Raw genomic sequence first — 16472 nt, forward strand, 5'->3', positions numbered from 1 at the left:
ACAAAGTGAGAATCAATGAATTTTATATCCAGCTAAGACTTCCTTTGGAGAAGGAAATGGCAACCCACTCCAGTATCCTTGCCTGGAGAATCCCAGGGTTGGAGGAGCCTAGTGGGCTGCCGTCTATGGGGTCACACAGAGTCGGACACGACTGAAGCGACTTAGCAGCAGCAGCAGCAAGACTTCCTTACCAAGAAAGTCAATCTATTGACCATGGACTTCCTGACAACTGTCAGTGTAGCAATAGAAGAATAGAATAATATTTTCAGAAACTCAGTAAAGCAAACATGGATCCAAGGGTGTTATATTCAGCCAAACTATTCTTCAAATGTTAAGGCTATACAAAAGTAGTTACAAACTTGCAGGATCTCAAGAAATACTTTACTCATGAGCCTAATCTGAGAAACTCAACAGAAGGATGAACTTTATCCAAGAGATTACTGAGAAGCTTTAGCAAGGGCAGATGGATTTAATATGTGTGCATAATTTTTTTTTGTCAGCTTATTACATGGGTAAGTGGAAACAATCACTACCGCACAATCAAGATACAGGGGGCACTCCCCTGGTGGCTCAATGGTAGAGTCAGCTTGCCAGTGCAGGAGACCTGGGTTAGATCCCTGGTCTGGAAAGGGATATGTTGCAGAGCAACTAGGCGTGTGTGCCACAACTACTGAGCCTGTGCTGTAGATTCTGGGAGCTGCAACTACTGAGGACATGTGCTACAACTACTGAAGCCCACGCAGCCTAGAGTCTGTGCTCTGCAACTAGAGAGTAGCCCCCCACTCACTGAACCTAGAGAAAAACCAGTGCAACCAAAAGAAGACCCAGCACAGCCAAAAATAAATGAATAAATAAATAAAATTATCTTTTTTTAAATACAGGGGATTTGGGGCACCTTGTGATACATCCAGACTCTCCACTTCAGTTTTGACGGTGGAGTGAGAGCTGGCCACATCTTCTTTTGGAGCGCATGGTTGGAGATGGACAGTTATTATCTAACATTTCTGTCTTGCTACATAGCCCTTCTCTTAGTGTCTTGGCTAGAGAGAGCATACTTTCCTTGGGGCTTTTTTAAATGTTCCCACTGGCATTTTTGAGAAGCTGGCCTCTCCAGACCCAATGTGGAACAGATGAGTCAGAAAGAAAAGGTCAGAGAGCTCAAAACTGTGTCATTCCTTGGGTGCTAAGCTCCCACTTTTCAGAGCCTTCTTATATCTTTCAATATATAATATCCAGGGATTTTAGATGTGCTCAGTGGGAGGACAGTGGAAAGTATATTTATTCCATCTGTTGCTCTCAATATCCTTACCTCTTACAGCAATTGTTCTCACTAAAAGGCTAATAGTCATAATTGAGTTCATTTTCTCTGGACACATTTCTTCATCTGCTACAATCAAACACAATTAAATTAACTCAACATTGGTAAGTGGTTTTCCTTGCTTGGTTAACAAATGAGCTACACAGGCATTTACTTTAATTTCAGCCTATTTCAATATTTTAAATCTTTAAAAAAATTTTTTGTCTCAATGAGCTATTCAATTTTAAGATGTCTAATTTTTCTGAAAATTGCTTTACTGTGAGTGGGATTATTATAATTAGTGCTTAATCTAATAATATCAATGCACATAGTATTATTCTAGCACAGTTGCAGTGTCACTGCCTAATAAACACAATGCTTTGCCCTCTAATTGGGTAAAAAAGAATTCACCCTCCACTCTTTCTTGAAAGTAAAACACGCAAACCCAACTTTTCTTTCTTGATTTTGACATGTTGTGTAGGTACTGTAATCAAAAAATAAATAATTAAATGTGATAAGTATGACATTCAAAATCCTGTTATAATTGGATTGCAGTAATTTGCAGTATACCAAGTAGCCTGCCTCTTGAGAAACCTATATGCAGGTCGGGAAGCAACAGTTAGAACTGGACATGGAACAACAACTGGTTCCAAATAGGAAAAGGAGAACGTCAAGGCTTGTCACCCTGCTTATTTAACTTATATGCAGAGTGAAAGTGAAGTCGCTCAGTCGTGTCCGACTCTTTGTGACCCCATGGACTGTAGCCTATCAGGCTCCTCTGTCCATGGGATTTTCCAGGCAAGAGTGCTGGAGTGGATTGCCATTTCCTTCTCCAGGGGATCTTTCTGGCCCAGGAATCGAACCTGGGTCTCCCGCATTGCAGGCAGACGCTTTACCGTCTGAGCCACCGTGAGAAACACTGGACTGGAAGAAGCACAAGCTGGAATCAAGATTGCCAGGAGAAATATCAATAACCTCAGATATGCAGATGACACCACCCTTATGGCAGAAAGTGAAGAGGAACTAAAAAGCCTCTTGATGAAAGTGAAAGAAGAGAGTGAAAAAGTTGGCTTAAAGCTCAACATTCAGAAAACGAAGATCATGGCATCCAGTTCCATCACTTCATGCGAAATAGATGGGGAAACAGTGGAAACAATGTCAGACTTTATTTTTTTGGGCTCCAAAATCACTGCAGATGGTGATTGCAGCCATGAAAATTAAAAGACGCTTACTCCTTGGAAGAAAAGTTATGACCAACCTAGATAGTATATTCAAAAGCAGAGACATTACTTTGCCAACAAATTTCCGTCGAGTCAAGTCTATGGTCTTTCCAGTGGTCATGTATGGATGTGAGAATTGGACTGTGAAGAAGGCTGAGCGCCGAAGAATTGATGCTTTTGAACTGTGGTGTTGGAAAACACTCTTGAGAGTCCCTTGGACTGCAAGGAGATCCAACCAGTCCATCCTAAAGGAGATCAGTCCTGGGTGTTCATTGGAAGGACTGATGCTGAAGCTGAAACTCCACTACTTTGACCACCTCATGCAAAGAGTTGACTCATTGAAAAAGACCCTGATGCTGGGAGGGTTTGGGGGCAGGAGGAGAAGGGGATTACAGAGGATGAGATGGCTCAATGGACATGAGTTTCGGTAAACTCCAGGAGTTGGTGATGGACAGGGAGGCCTGGTGTGCTGCGATTCATGGGGTCGCAAATAGACACGACTGAGCGACTGAACTGAACTGAAGTAGCAACAGAAAGCAGTGAAATTGTTACATCTAATCCTGTCACAATTACTCAATGCTGTTGCTACAGTATGAAAGCAGTATAGACTGTGCAACTGAATGAGTATGGCTGTGTTTCAATAAAACTTTATTTACAAATAATGGAACCCGTGACCTGAGGGGGGGAAAATGCACACTGGATGTGAAATTTATAAACAAGCAAGTATAATCTATAAAGATAAAATAGCTGTTTCCTCTAGGAGGTAGAGAAGAAAGAGGGCTGACTTGAAAGGGACAAGAAGGAGCTTTCTTGAGTACAGAAATATTTTATATCTTGATTGGGGCATTGGTTACATTGGTTTATACATTTTCACAACATTAAACTGTACACTAAAATCTGTGCATTTTACTATATGTAATTATACTGCAATAAAGCATGGAAATATAATGACAAACTCTATTATTAACACAGATGAAACAACGTGTATAGACTGTATACTAAATAACAGTATTGTATCTATGCTAAATTTCTTGAGTTTGGTAGTTGTGTTGTGATTCGATTCCCTGGGTCAGGAAGATCCCCTGAAGAAGGAAACAGAAACCCACTCCAGTTTTCTTGCCTGGGAAATCCCATAGACAAGGAGGCTAGCGGAGTACAGTCCATGGCATTGCAAAGAGTCGTATATGACTTAACAACTAAACAACAAAAAATGTACTTATATAGGAGACTATTCTTGTTGATAGATACATCTGAAATATTTAGGAGCGTAATATCTTGATACCTATGAACTGCTTCTGAAATAGTTTAGCTGAAATGAGTGTGTATGTATGTTTGTGTGTGTGTTTACGTACAAAGAAAGAGGTTGAACAAATGCTTCAAAAAATTAGTAACTGGTGAATCTTGGTAAAGGTTTTACTCCACTCTCAGCAACTAAAGTCATAACTAGGTAAGTAACAACAGGTGCCAGGGTAAAGAAATATAACGCTCTGAGCAGGGGAAAGGCTGTGAAGTCAGGGTTTGGAAGATAGGACAAGATGACTTGTCAGGTGTACAAGAATCTTCAAGGCTGGGCATTTCCTCTCTCAAGTTTGACAGTTGGCATGAGATTCAGTGCTAGATGAAGAATTAAATAAGTACAAAGTCCTAAGCAAATTATCCTAAACCATGCAATCTAAAGCAAAGTCCATCACACTCTAGCATCTGAAACTGTACCATGTAACTATGTCCACTGGGGTTTCCCTGGTAGCTCAGCTGGTAAAAAATCCACCTGCCTGGGTTCAGTCCCTGGGTTAGGAAGATCCTCTGGATGAGGGCATAGAAATCCACTTGCCTGAGGAATCCTGAGGGACAGAGGAGCCTGGCGGGCTACAATCCACGGGGTCACAAACAGTTGGACATGACTGAATGACCAAGCGCAGCACAACAAGGCAACTATGTCCAGGGCATTCTTTCTCCATTGCTTTGGGAGACTCTGCTTCCAATCTGACACCATGCCCTGAAACAGGAACATAAGTCTGAAAATAAAGTAATTCAATCATGAAAAAGTGTTAAAATTATTTCAACGAATAATTTATTTCACATAGTAAGTGAATGACAAAACCCTCCTAGTCTAAGGCACTGGTATTTAATTGTCATTTAAAAAAAAATTTTTTTTTTGGTGTAAATAACAATACTACATGTAAAAATTATTCAGTATCAGAATCTTACTATAAAAAACATTTATCCACATAAGATTAGTTTTATTGGTTCTTAGTCCTTCCTTACTTCTTGCCTTGCTGTGTTTCACAATAGTATTGCTCTGTGGTATATTTTCTGTAAAACAAATGGAACTTATTTTATTATCTGTGCATTTAAATTCTCAATTAGAAAATACCTATGTATTAATTTTTGATATTCTCTGGAGTTTGAAATAGTTCTCTATACTGTTATAAACTTTTAACTACTGGTAACACCAATGGATTTCAGTCATCCCATAGTCCTATTGTCTTAGAGGTGTAATTATTTTTTAATGGGTTTGAAGTTTTAGTCCTGGCTATTCAATATTAAAAGAAAACGTATTGATTATTTCAAACTGGGTACATAATAGTGTATTTAGGTTAAATGAATAAGGTAATTTGGTAAACATATGTTAGAATTTCTTCTCCCCTGGCCCCAAATGTCAAGCTATCACTACGGAATTTTTTTTCAATAAGTTCAAGAATACAACTAACATGTCAATATGTTCAGGAGTTTTCCTTTTCAGCCTTTAAACATTTACTAGTGCAATTTTTCTATAGCTTGTGATTTGGACATAGATTAAATTGTCAGTGTTACAATATTTAATCAGTACTTCATAGTCCGGGCTTACCAGGTGACTCAGTGGTAAAGAATCCACCTGCCAATGCAGGAGACATGGGTTTGATCTCTGGGTTGGGAAGATCCCCTGGAGAAGGAAATGGCAACCCATTCCAGTATTCTTGCCTGGAAAATCCCATGGACAGAAGAGCCTGGTGGGCTACAGTCCATGGGGTTGCAAAGAATTGGACACGACTGAGCAACTAACTCATACTCACAGTTAAATAAGTAGAAACTGCTTACTCCAACAGCAATAAATAGCATATCTCTTGGTGATAGTGGTAAGTAAAACTGGTTAAGGAAACAGACCTGGCTTGAAAAGTTAGATGATACTTAGTCAAGAGAGCCCAAAATGGGGCATTTGGATGATTATAATAGATTTGACCAAAAAAAAGCAGAGTAAAGGTCTAAGTCCTGGCTCAAGGAAAAGGCTTGTGCAATTTTGATAATTAAAGGAGGTTTCCAGGTATTTGCAAAATTAATTCCATGAGGCATAATGAATCATTTCCTTATTTCACTTAGTCATGTCCAATCCATGGATTGTATAGTCCATGGAATTCTCTAGGCCAGAATACTGGGGTGGTTAGCCTTTCCCCTCTCCAGGGGATCTTCCCAACCCAGGGATCGAACCCAGGTCTCCTGAATTACAGGCGGATTCCTTACCAACTGAGCCACAAGGGAAGGCCCATTTCCTTATGGTATTTCATAAATGACATTAGCTTTCCATTAAATCTACAAAGCTAATTATTATTATCCTAGCACACTCCAGTGTTCTTGCCTGGAGAATCCCAGGGACGGGGGAGCCTGATGGGCTGCCATCTATGGGGTCGCACAGAGCTGGACACAACTGAAGTGACTTAGCAGTAGCAGTAGCAGTAGCAGCACACTGATGTGGATGGATTCCTTCCAGAATAATATTTTAAACTTAAAATATATACCACTTCGTAATTTGCCAATTACACCAAGCATGTTTCAGTAGTCTATTTTATGACTTTTAGGCAAAGAAATCATAGATTGCTGACTCAGCGCCATACTGCAGAGACCAGTTCAGGGTCCAATAATCATTCTATTTGATACAAATGAAATTAAAATAGAAGTCAGATGCCATATGTTTAACACTTCTTTCCATAATGTCAATCAACATGAATTCAGTGTCTCCTCTGTACCTCTGCCAGGTGATCAAGGTCAATATCAGTAGTGATCATTCATGTCCATAGTGGGCACCTTTGATAAAATATGACAAGGACACCTCTCTCTGACCTTCCTCCCTCAAACTTAGAACCTGAATCTGAAAATGAGACAGACAACAGATGGATCCCAGTTGACAGACATTCTCCAAAGCACCTGATCAGGACTCCCCCAAATTGTTGAGGTCATCAAAAACAAGGAAAGCCTGAGAAACTATCACAGGCAGAAGGAGCCAAGGAGACAAAATGACTTAAGTATAATTAAGTTAGGCACCAGGCGTCTTGGATGGGACCCTGGTAGAAAAATGGCATTAGGTAAAAAGTAAGAAAATCTGAATCATCTACGGACTTTAGCTAATAAAAATGTGTCCGTATTGTTTCATTCATTGAAACAAATGTATCATAATAATGTAAGATGTTAACAACAGTGGGAACAAGAATTGGGATATATGGGAGCTCTTGTTCTTCAGTTCAGTTGAGTCACTCAGTCATGTCCGACTCTTTGCGATCCCATGGCTACAGCACACAGACCTCCCTGTCCATCACCAACTCCCAGAGTTTACTCAAACTCATGTCCATTGAGTCGGTGATGCCATCCAACCATCTCATCCTCTGTCATCCCCTTCTCCTCCTGCTTTTAATCTTTCCCAGCATCCGGATCTTTTCAAATGAGTCAGCTCTTCGCATCAGGTGGCCAAACTACTGGAGTTTCAGCTTCAACATTAGTCCTTCCAATGAATATACAGGACTGATTTCCTTTAGGATGGACTGGTTGGATCTCCTTACAGTCTCGTTCTTAACGTCACAATTTTTCTGTAAATCTAAACATATTTTAAAATTAAGAGTTTGATTTAAAAAAAGGTCCTCCTTCACATCTTACTAGTGGTTATTGTCACCTTTCCTCTCCAAAATAATTCCACATATGTTATCATGTGTCTTATCAAACATTATATTTAGCATATGCACAATAAAATATTACCTGTGAAACAGAGTTACATCATACACTGATGATAGAGGAATTATAGGATTTGCTGCTACTGCTGCTAAGTCGCTTCAGTCGTGTCCGACTCTGTGCGAACCCATAGACGGGGCAGCCCACCAAGCTCCTCTGTCCCTGGGATTCTCCAGGCAAGAACACTGGAGTGGGTTGCCATTTCCTTCTCCAATGCATGAAAGTGAGAAGTGAAAGGGAAGTTGCTCAGTTATGTCCGACTCCTAGCAATTTAGTTATCTTCAATTTTGTAGTCTTCATCTTGTTTCTCAAATGACAAAACTAAGCTCTAAAACCTGAATTTGCAAACTACTTTAACGTTCAAAATCTTATTATATGACTCAGTGGAATTGACAAATATCTATATCATTCTCAAGGCTGCAAAAAGAAACCTGAGGCTGTGAAAAGGCTGGAACTGGACCCAGGTGTTCTGGCTCCTAAGATGACGCTTCATTTCTATACCACTTAGTTTGCCTCTTACCCTTCATTTGTGGCATTTAAAACAAACCTACTCTAATAAGCAAATAAAACATTCAACTATGTGGCAATAAATGTTATCTTGTTCAAGGAATTTCATAAATAGAAAAATAACTTCAAATACCAAATATTCAAATGCAAAAATGTATGACTAAGGCCAGCCTCTGGAAACTGACAAAGGTATCTTTTCAGTCATCCATGCCTATGGCAACTTTTTCCAATCGATGGGCCAGAAATTGAAACAAAATATTTTTTAGGAAATGAAAGTTGAAATAAGCAGTACTTAAAGGGACCAAAATCATCAAATCTGGAGAGACTCTGAAACTCAACTGTGAGGGTCCCATTGGCAGCTGCCATTTCTACTTTGACTAGGACTGGGAGAAGTAACAGCATTGTGTACTTTGTGTGTGCGCTTTTTCATTTTTTTATTGTGTTTGTCAAAAGTTATAGAGACAGACACTGTTCTTTATTTCAGAATATCTTAAATTGTGCCTAATGACTTCAGCTGCGAATGGATACAATAAAGACAAGCAATAATAAATAAATGATTATATTGCTGGGTGGCAGAAGTAGTTCCAGCTGTTGGTCTAATTCTATCTTTGCAGAAAACTGCTTTCAGCAAACTCATCCCAAATTGCTTCACTAGCTTGGATGACTGAGATATCATCTGAAAGCTTTAAAAAATGTGGTTCAGAACAATTAGGTCAGAAGTGTAACAAAGTAAATGGGGGGATAGATAATCTCTTCAAGGAATTTATGTTGAACTGAAGGGAGAAGGATATTTATCAAAATTCAATTTTATATTAACTAAAGCTAGGAATTCACAGGTACTTAATTTGATTAAAAAAAAGCAGTTTACTGTCATCAACTATTTGTAGAATATGTGTATTACAAAATGGTGAATTTATTATTTTTTCTAGTTACAGACAAAAACACTCTTGTGGATTAAATTGCATCATATCATTCATATCATTAATAATATCCTTAGATTTATGAAATCAACTTGATCCTTTCGCATCAATATAAAGTTCATTGAATGTCTGTGTCCTACATCAAGTCCTGGAAAAAAATAGATGAGAATTTTGTCAGATCTAGAGAATCCAAAATCTACAAGCATGAAGCTAAAATATTTTAGAGCTTCGAGGGACGTAAAAGATGATATAATCCATTCACATTATTTTACAGATAGGGAAGTTGAGTACCAGAATGATGAACCACATTGCACCACTTGATACATGAATTTGTTAAAAAGCTGGCCCTAGTACACATGTTCAACTATAACTAATCATGTTCCATTTCTGTTTCATCATGCTTCCTCTCAATGACGTTTTCTCCAGGAAGCCTGGTTTTGCCCACTAAAATGCATTGTGTGGATTTTTTGCAACCCCATAGACTGGGGCCCACCAGGCTCCTCTGTCCATGGGATTTCTCAGGCAAGAATACTGGAGTGGGTTTTCTTTTCCTCCTCCAGTGGATCTTCCAGGCCCAGGGATAGAATCCACGTCTCCTGCATTGGCAGGCAGATTCTTTACCACTGTGCCACCTGGGAAGCCAAGATTTCTCAAAGTTTAGTTTGTAGAAAAGTAGGACCAAAATGAGCTGGGTGTTTCATGCTAATTCCTGGGTCCTATCCACAATTCCTCATTGAGAATCTGCCGGGCATTTGGGGTAGGGGGCAAGCTATGGTTTTAAAAAGCCACGAGGGGGATTCTTCTGAATTCTGCTTGTGAATAATTGCACTAAATTGGTGTGTATAAACTTTATCTGATCATAATTCACCTGCAGGGATTATCAAAAATGGAAAATTCTACTGCATAGGACCACATATGTACACATGCGCGCGCGCACACACACACACACACACACACACACACACACACACACACACACACATGAATCCAGGTTTTCAAATGGTGAAAACTTATTATGATATGTAATCTAGTTAATGTACCAACACAATTTCCTGGTTTTAATATTATTCCATAGATACAGATAGGCATATGATTTTTCCAGTAGTCATGTACAGATGTGAGAGTTGGACCATAGTGATGGCTAAGTGGGGAAGAATTGATGCTTTCGAATTGTAGTGCTGGAGATTCTTGAGAGTACCTTGGACTGCAAGGTACTGACAACAAAGCAGTCAATCCTGAAGGAAATGAGACAGTGGGAAAATATTATCAATTTTTTTAACTTTTTATTTTTACTTTATTTTACTTTATAATACTGTATTGGTTTTGCCATACATTGACATGAATCCACCACAGGTGTACATGCAATCCCAAACATGAACCCCCCTCCCACCTCCCTCCCCACAACATCCCCCTGGGTCATCCCCGTGCACCAGCCCAAGCATGCTGTATCCTGCATCGGACATAGACTGGCGATTCGATTCTTACATGATAGTATACATGTTTCAATGCCATTCTCCCAAATCATCCCACCCTCTCCCTCTCCCTTAGAGTCCAAAAGTCCGTTATACACCGCTGTGTCTTTTTTGTTGTCTTGCATACAGGGTCATCATTGCCATCTTTCTAAATTCCATACATATGTGTTAGTATACTGTATTGGTGTTTTTCTTTCTGGCTTACTTCACTCTGTATAATCGGCACCAGTTTCATCCATCTCATCAGAACTGATTCAAATGTATTCTTTTTAATGGCTGAGTAATACTCCATTGTGTATATGTACCACAGCTTTCTTTTCCATTCATCTGCTGATGGACATCTAGGTTGTTTCCATGTCCTGGCTATTATAAACAGTGCTGCGATGAACATTGGGGTACATGTATCTCTTTCAATTCTGGTTTCCTCAGTGTGTATGCCCAGCAGTGGGATTGCTGGGTCATATGGCAGTTCTATTTGCAATTTTAAAGGAATCTCCACATTGTTTTCCATAGTGGCTGTACTAGTTTGCATTCCCACCAACAGTGTAGGAGGGTTCCCTTTTCTTCACACCCTCTCCAGCATTTATTGCTTGCAGATTTTTGGATCGCAGACATTCTGACTGGTGTGAAGTGGTACCTCATTGTGGTTTTGATTTGCATTTCTCTAATGACGAGTGATGTTGAGCATCAGGTCTGTCAGGTATACCTTTGAATGAATGTTGTCATTTTTCATTTGCATTGAAAATTTGAATATTTTTCAACTGATACTGTGTTTAGGTCCAGAACTTTCAGAGGTATACAATGCAGGTCATACTTTACGCAGGTGACCCTGTGCCCCTCACAAAGAGCGATCTTTTGAAGCCTTTCTGTTTCTATACTTCGCCATCTGACACCAGAGAGTCACCCTTTCCTGGCGCTCCTCCCGACTAGACTAGTGTGGAATTCATACCCTTCATGAGACATTAAGCTGGACATGGGAGTTGGCTACATTCATGGATTATCTCTCCGCTTATACTATAAGCTCCTTGAGGGACAATTTTCATTCTTTCCTATGTCACAACACCTGGAACATGGCAGATAAATTAATGCTGATTAGTTGAATATATTTCTGCTTATTCTAGTACCAATATCATAACTATCATTACCTACAAATCATAGTATGTATAGCATGATTTTGGCTCAGTGATAAAGAATCCATCTGCTATTGCAGGAGACTGAAAGTTCGATCCCTTGGTTGGAGGATTCCCTGGAGAAGGAAATGGCAACCCACTCCAGTATTCCTGCCTGGAGAATTCCATGGACAGAGGAGCCTGATGGGCTACAGTTCATGGGATCGCAGAAAGTCAGACTTAAAGACTTAAAGACTAACCAACAACAATGACAACAAAGCACTTTATGGTAACGATCTTAACTTTTCAGTTGCTCCTGTTATATGTGTATATAAGTACACACATTTTTGTTAGACACAGATACTTATATAATATATATCATATATATATATATATACAGTTTCCCTGTGGCTCAGTAGGTAAAGAATCTGCCTGTAGTGTATGAGACCACCTGCAATGCATAGACTGCCTGCAATGAAGGAGACCAGAGTCCAATTCCTGGGTGAGGAAGATTCCCTGGAGAAGGAAATGGCAACCCACTCCAGGGTTCCTGCCTGGGAAATCCCATAGACAGAAAGCCTGGAGGGATATAGTCCATGGGGTTGCAAGAGTTGGATACGACTTAGTGACTAAACCACCACCACCACCACACATGTATCTAATATATAATCTCTGTTATTAAATAGGCATTCTTTTATGATCAGTTTCTAGCACACTCCCTTGCACATGGAGGCAGTCAAAAAACATTTTTTAATTTATTTATTTATTTTAATTGGAAGCTAATTACTTTACAATATCGTAGTGGTTTTTACCATACACTGACATGAGTCAGCCATGGGTGTACATGTGTTCCCCATCCTGAACCCCCACCTCCCTCCCCATCCCATCCCTCAGGGTCATCAGTGCACTAGCCCTGAGCACCTGTGTCATGCATCGAACCTGGACTGGCCATCTGTTTCACATAATATACATGTTTCAGTGCTATTCTCTCAAATCATCCCACTTAAATAATTTAAGTAGCAGTAACAAAAATCAAAAGGAAAATAAATGTTTTTACTTATACAGAACTGGATAGGTTTGAATTTTTAGATATTTTCTAAAGATGAAGAAAAGAATCGACATATCTTTTTGCAATTAGTTCTATTTCTCCTCCTCATGATATCAATGCATTCAGATGGATGATGAGATTTAACATTCTCATGTATATGAATAATGAGCCATTGTTCACTTTTTTTTCATTCCAACTACTTCACACCCTAAGGCATTCAGACACTTTCTTAGATTCAAAGTAAACAAATTTTATCAATGATAAAACTTTTGTATAAAACTATATTCCTAATGATATTGAATTCTGTTTTCAATGCTATTAATTTCTGTCAATGAAAGTAACTATTTCCTTGATGTAGTCAAATTCCTATTATAACTTTATTACCTTTGGAAATCATGTCTGCTAGTTTCCAAAGTTAGATTTGCCAATGAGATATTTTTAAAATATCTTGTCTAAATATGAGCACCATTTCAGAATAATTTCTCAGGCTGATTATTTCATTAAATATAGCATTCCTGGTAACTTGGAGAGATGATCCAATTGACAGCGGGGTAAATGGAAAATTTAATTTCCATTTCAGATTTTAAACTCTACAATTCATCTGTATTTTCATTCAGTTACTCATTCATTCATATATAACTGAGCTTTTGTCATACGTAAAACATTGTGTCATGTTTATATTGTAAGATAGGTAAATCCTAATATGGAAGATATATTCATGGTCCTTATGGAATTCTCAGTTTACAATAAAAAATTGATACCCACAGATACAACAGTACAACATATACACATCATGTATTGTTATATTGGTAACAGTCCTCATCTTAATAACTGGCAGTGTCAAGATTTAAAACTATAGAATCTCCCTGGCTTAGAGACTTTACTATACTGGGGATAGTAATGACTTCTTTTCAATTCTATGTCTGGGAGAATTACAGTGTCATTAAGAGAAACAGAGGGAGCTTCCCTGATGGTCCAGTGGTTAAGACTCCATGCTTCTTTCATTGCAGGGGGCACAGATTTGATCCCTGGTTTGGGAACTAAGATCCCACATGCCGTGGACATGACCAAAACAAGCAAACAAACAGGACAAACAGGGAACTCAGAGGGGAAAGAAGTAATTTTGAAAGTTAAAAAAAAAAAAAAAAAAAAAAACATTGGTTTTGACCATACAGTACTTACTCTGAAGTACTGACCAGATAACTAGCTAGACATGCATTATAGGCATTTGTAGGACTAATGAATAGATAAACACCTGGAGTTAAAATCTTCAAATGACAAGTAAACCCAGAGATGTCATTTGTCAAGTCAGCAAACCATTCCTGTGTCTCCTAGAAACGTGTATCCTCCTCCAACTGTCATTTTTTAAGTTGAAAAAATGAATACAATTGATATTGTGAGAATGATTGAATCATCAATTAAGAGATGACTTAAAGGAAAAGAATTAATCAAACACAATTAAGAGTTATGCTTGCTTAATAAAGCAAACAAAAACAATCCTTATTTAAAAAGTGCTTAGAATTTCGTAGCTAGATGACTATAATTTGTCATTGACCATTATAACAACCAATTAAAAGGAATAAAATCTGCACCCCAACTTATAGTCAATAAGTAAAAATGAAAGAATGATTATTGAGATCTCCAAACTATACCATCACCCTGATTTAAAGAAGGATATTTCTAAAGTACATCTTGCTTTTCATTTTTCGTATCTATGGCTTGAGTAGCGAAGTTTCTTTCAGAGTAACACAAGTCTCTTTGCTTCATGGTTTTACACTCTCCACCCAATCCCCTTGTTTTAATCTACTTAAGTGAATAAAATACAGCAACACAAAATAGACCAAATAGAGAGATAAGTAAATGCATTCTTTTCTGGAAATATTTGATATACAGAAACTACAGTTTAGGAATCCTCCAATATACAATGTGGCAAAGCTTAAAAAAAAAACATCCCTTACTCCATAACATTGGGAATCCCTAGTGGCTTAGCAGTCAAGTATCCACCTGCAATGGAGGAGACTCGTGTTCAATTCCTGGATCAGGAAGATCTCCTGGTGATGCAATGGCAACCCACTTCAGTATTCTTGCCTGGAAAAACCCTATGGACAGAGGAGCCTGGTGGGCTACAGTCCATGGGGTCACAACGAGTTGGACATGGCTGGATGACTAAACTACCACTACCACTCTGTAAATTAGACAAGTCACTCTAGTTTTTCTGAAGGCAATCGGAATGAATGTTAACCACTTAAATGGGATTGGGGGGCGGGATTCATGTTTTGAAGAATAAAACAGGAAATTAACTTGTAAGAAAGGATCTCAAATTGGACTGTTGGGGATTTCAGGTTCTACTCTCTGACAGGGAGAATCTGTATTGCAAATAGTTTTGTGAAAATAGCAGAAGGAATCAAAGTCTCCAATAGCTTTAAAGGTAAGGAAATGAATGTCTTATGCTGTATGACAATGATTTCGAGAGTAGTGTGGAAAACGCATACAATTAGGTGACCTTAAGTGGTGAACCTGAGCAAGTCCTTCCTGCTCATTAACCATGCCTCCTTAATTGAAGGCACCACTTCCATTCAGCCCCAGCTTCTTTATCTGAAAGTGAAGAAAACTGACTAGATGATCATAAAGCTCTCTTTGAATTCTATCCAATATTTCATTACAAATATAAATTTGTAAGAAGCATTTTATTCAGTTCTTGGAGAACTAATGAAGAGGGATTGGGTTGAGCAATTTTACATTAAGTTGGATAAAGCTCAGAGAAGTTGAAGAAAATTAATTGCCTTTGATTGTTTTCCTAATAAAAAAATAGAGCCTTTGTCATTTTGAGGCTTCTTTTTTCATGTAATATAGTATGGAAGCCACAAAGGATCCCAGCCACTAATCTTTAGAGAGTTGAAAGCTTGAACTTTTACACTCTATAGGCTTACAGCATGTAGTGTATGGAAACTATTTGATTTCCTTGAATATAAATTATATTTTCCACAAAATCACTATAGTAGAGACAGAACACTTCACGGGACTTGAAGACACACTTCCTTACCATTGGATCCCCTTTATAAATTATTCCAAACTGTTACCAATGTTTCACCAAACCTAAGAAACACGTAAAAATTGCTTCCTTCTGATGCTGCTTTTCCATGTGAGGAATGGAAATGGAAATGGAAAATTCATCAGATCCCCACTGAAAGGAGGTTTGACTCAGTTGGCATAAACAGCATTGGCTAAAGTTTAAATCCAGTGGCTTCTAAAGAGCTGATGAAAGCTGATGAACCTTAGTGAAATAGCCATTAAAATAAGAAGGCAAAAACAGTAACATTTCTTGGTAACTTACCATGAGCCAGGCATTGTGTTTGGAAGTTAACTCAGTCTTTAAACATTTCTTTAAAACAACAAAATGAAACAAAAAGCTAACACTAGATCCTACTCTGTAGACTTAAAAACACAAAAGAAGTCCAAATTCTGACACTTGAAGTTAAATAACTTGCCAAAGTCTATTTCTTGGTAAACAGCTATGAGCAATATGGATTTGAATGTGGGGCTGTCTAGCTACATTTTTTGGTGGCACACTTATCTTACTACTGTAACACAGCATAGAATATTCTTTTCCTTAACTTCTTAAGGCAATTAGAGACTTGGATTCTTTTCACTATTTCCACTAGCCTTTTTTTTTTTTTTTTTTCCAACACAGGATTTCCCTGACAGAAATTAGAGCCTCTCATAACCAACAGTTCCGTCTGAGATCCTTCCAGAAAGGTCAAATTGTGTTGTTACTCTTTAAAAAAAAAAAAAAAAAACAGATTTCATCATTTCCTCCCATTTTAAATGATTCCTGTTCCCTTCAGTTGCCACTGGGGAATCTGATGAGAGTTACTTGTCTAATGCTCCCGAGTAAGGACGGTTCATTGAGAACGGTGAACTGTGT

This window comes from Capricornis sumatraensis, chromosome 11 (genome assembly GCF_032405125.1).
Source record: "Capricornis sumatraensis isolate serow.1 chromosome 11, serow.2, whole genome shotgun sequence".
NCBI lineage: Eukaryota > Metazoa > Chordata > Mammalia > Artiodactyla > Bovidae > Capricornis > Capricornis sumatraensis.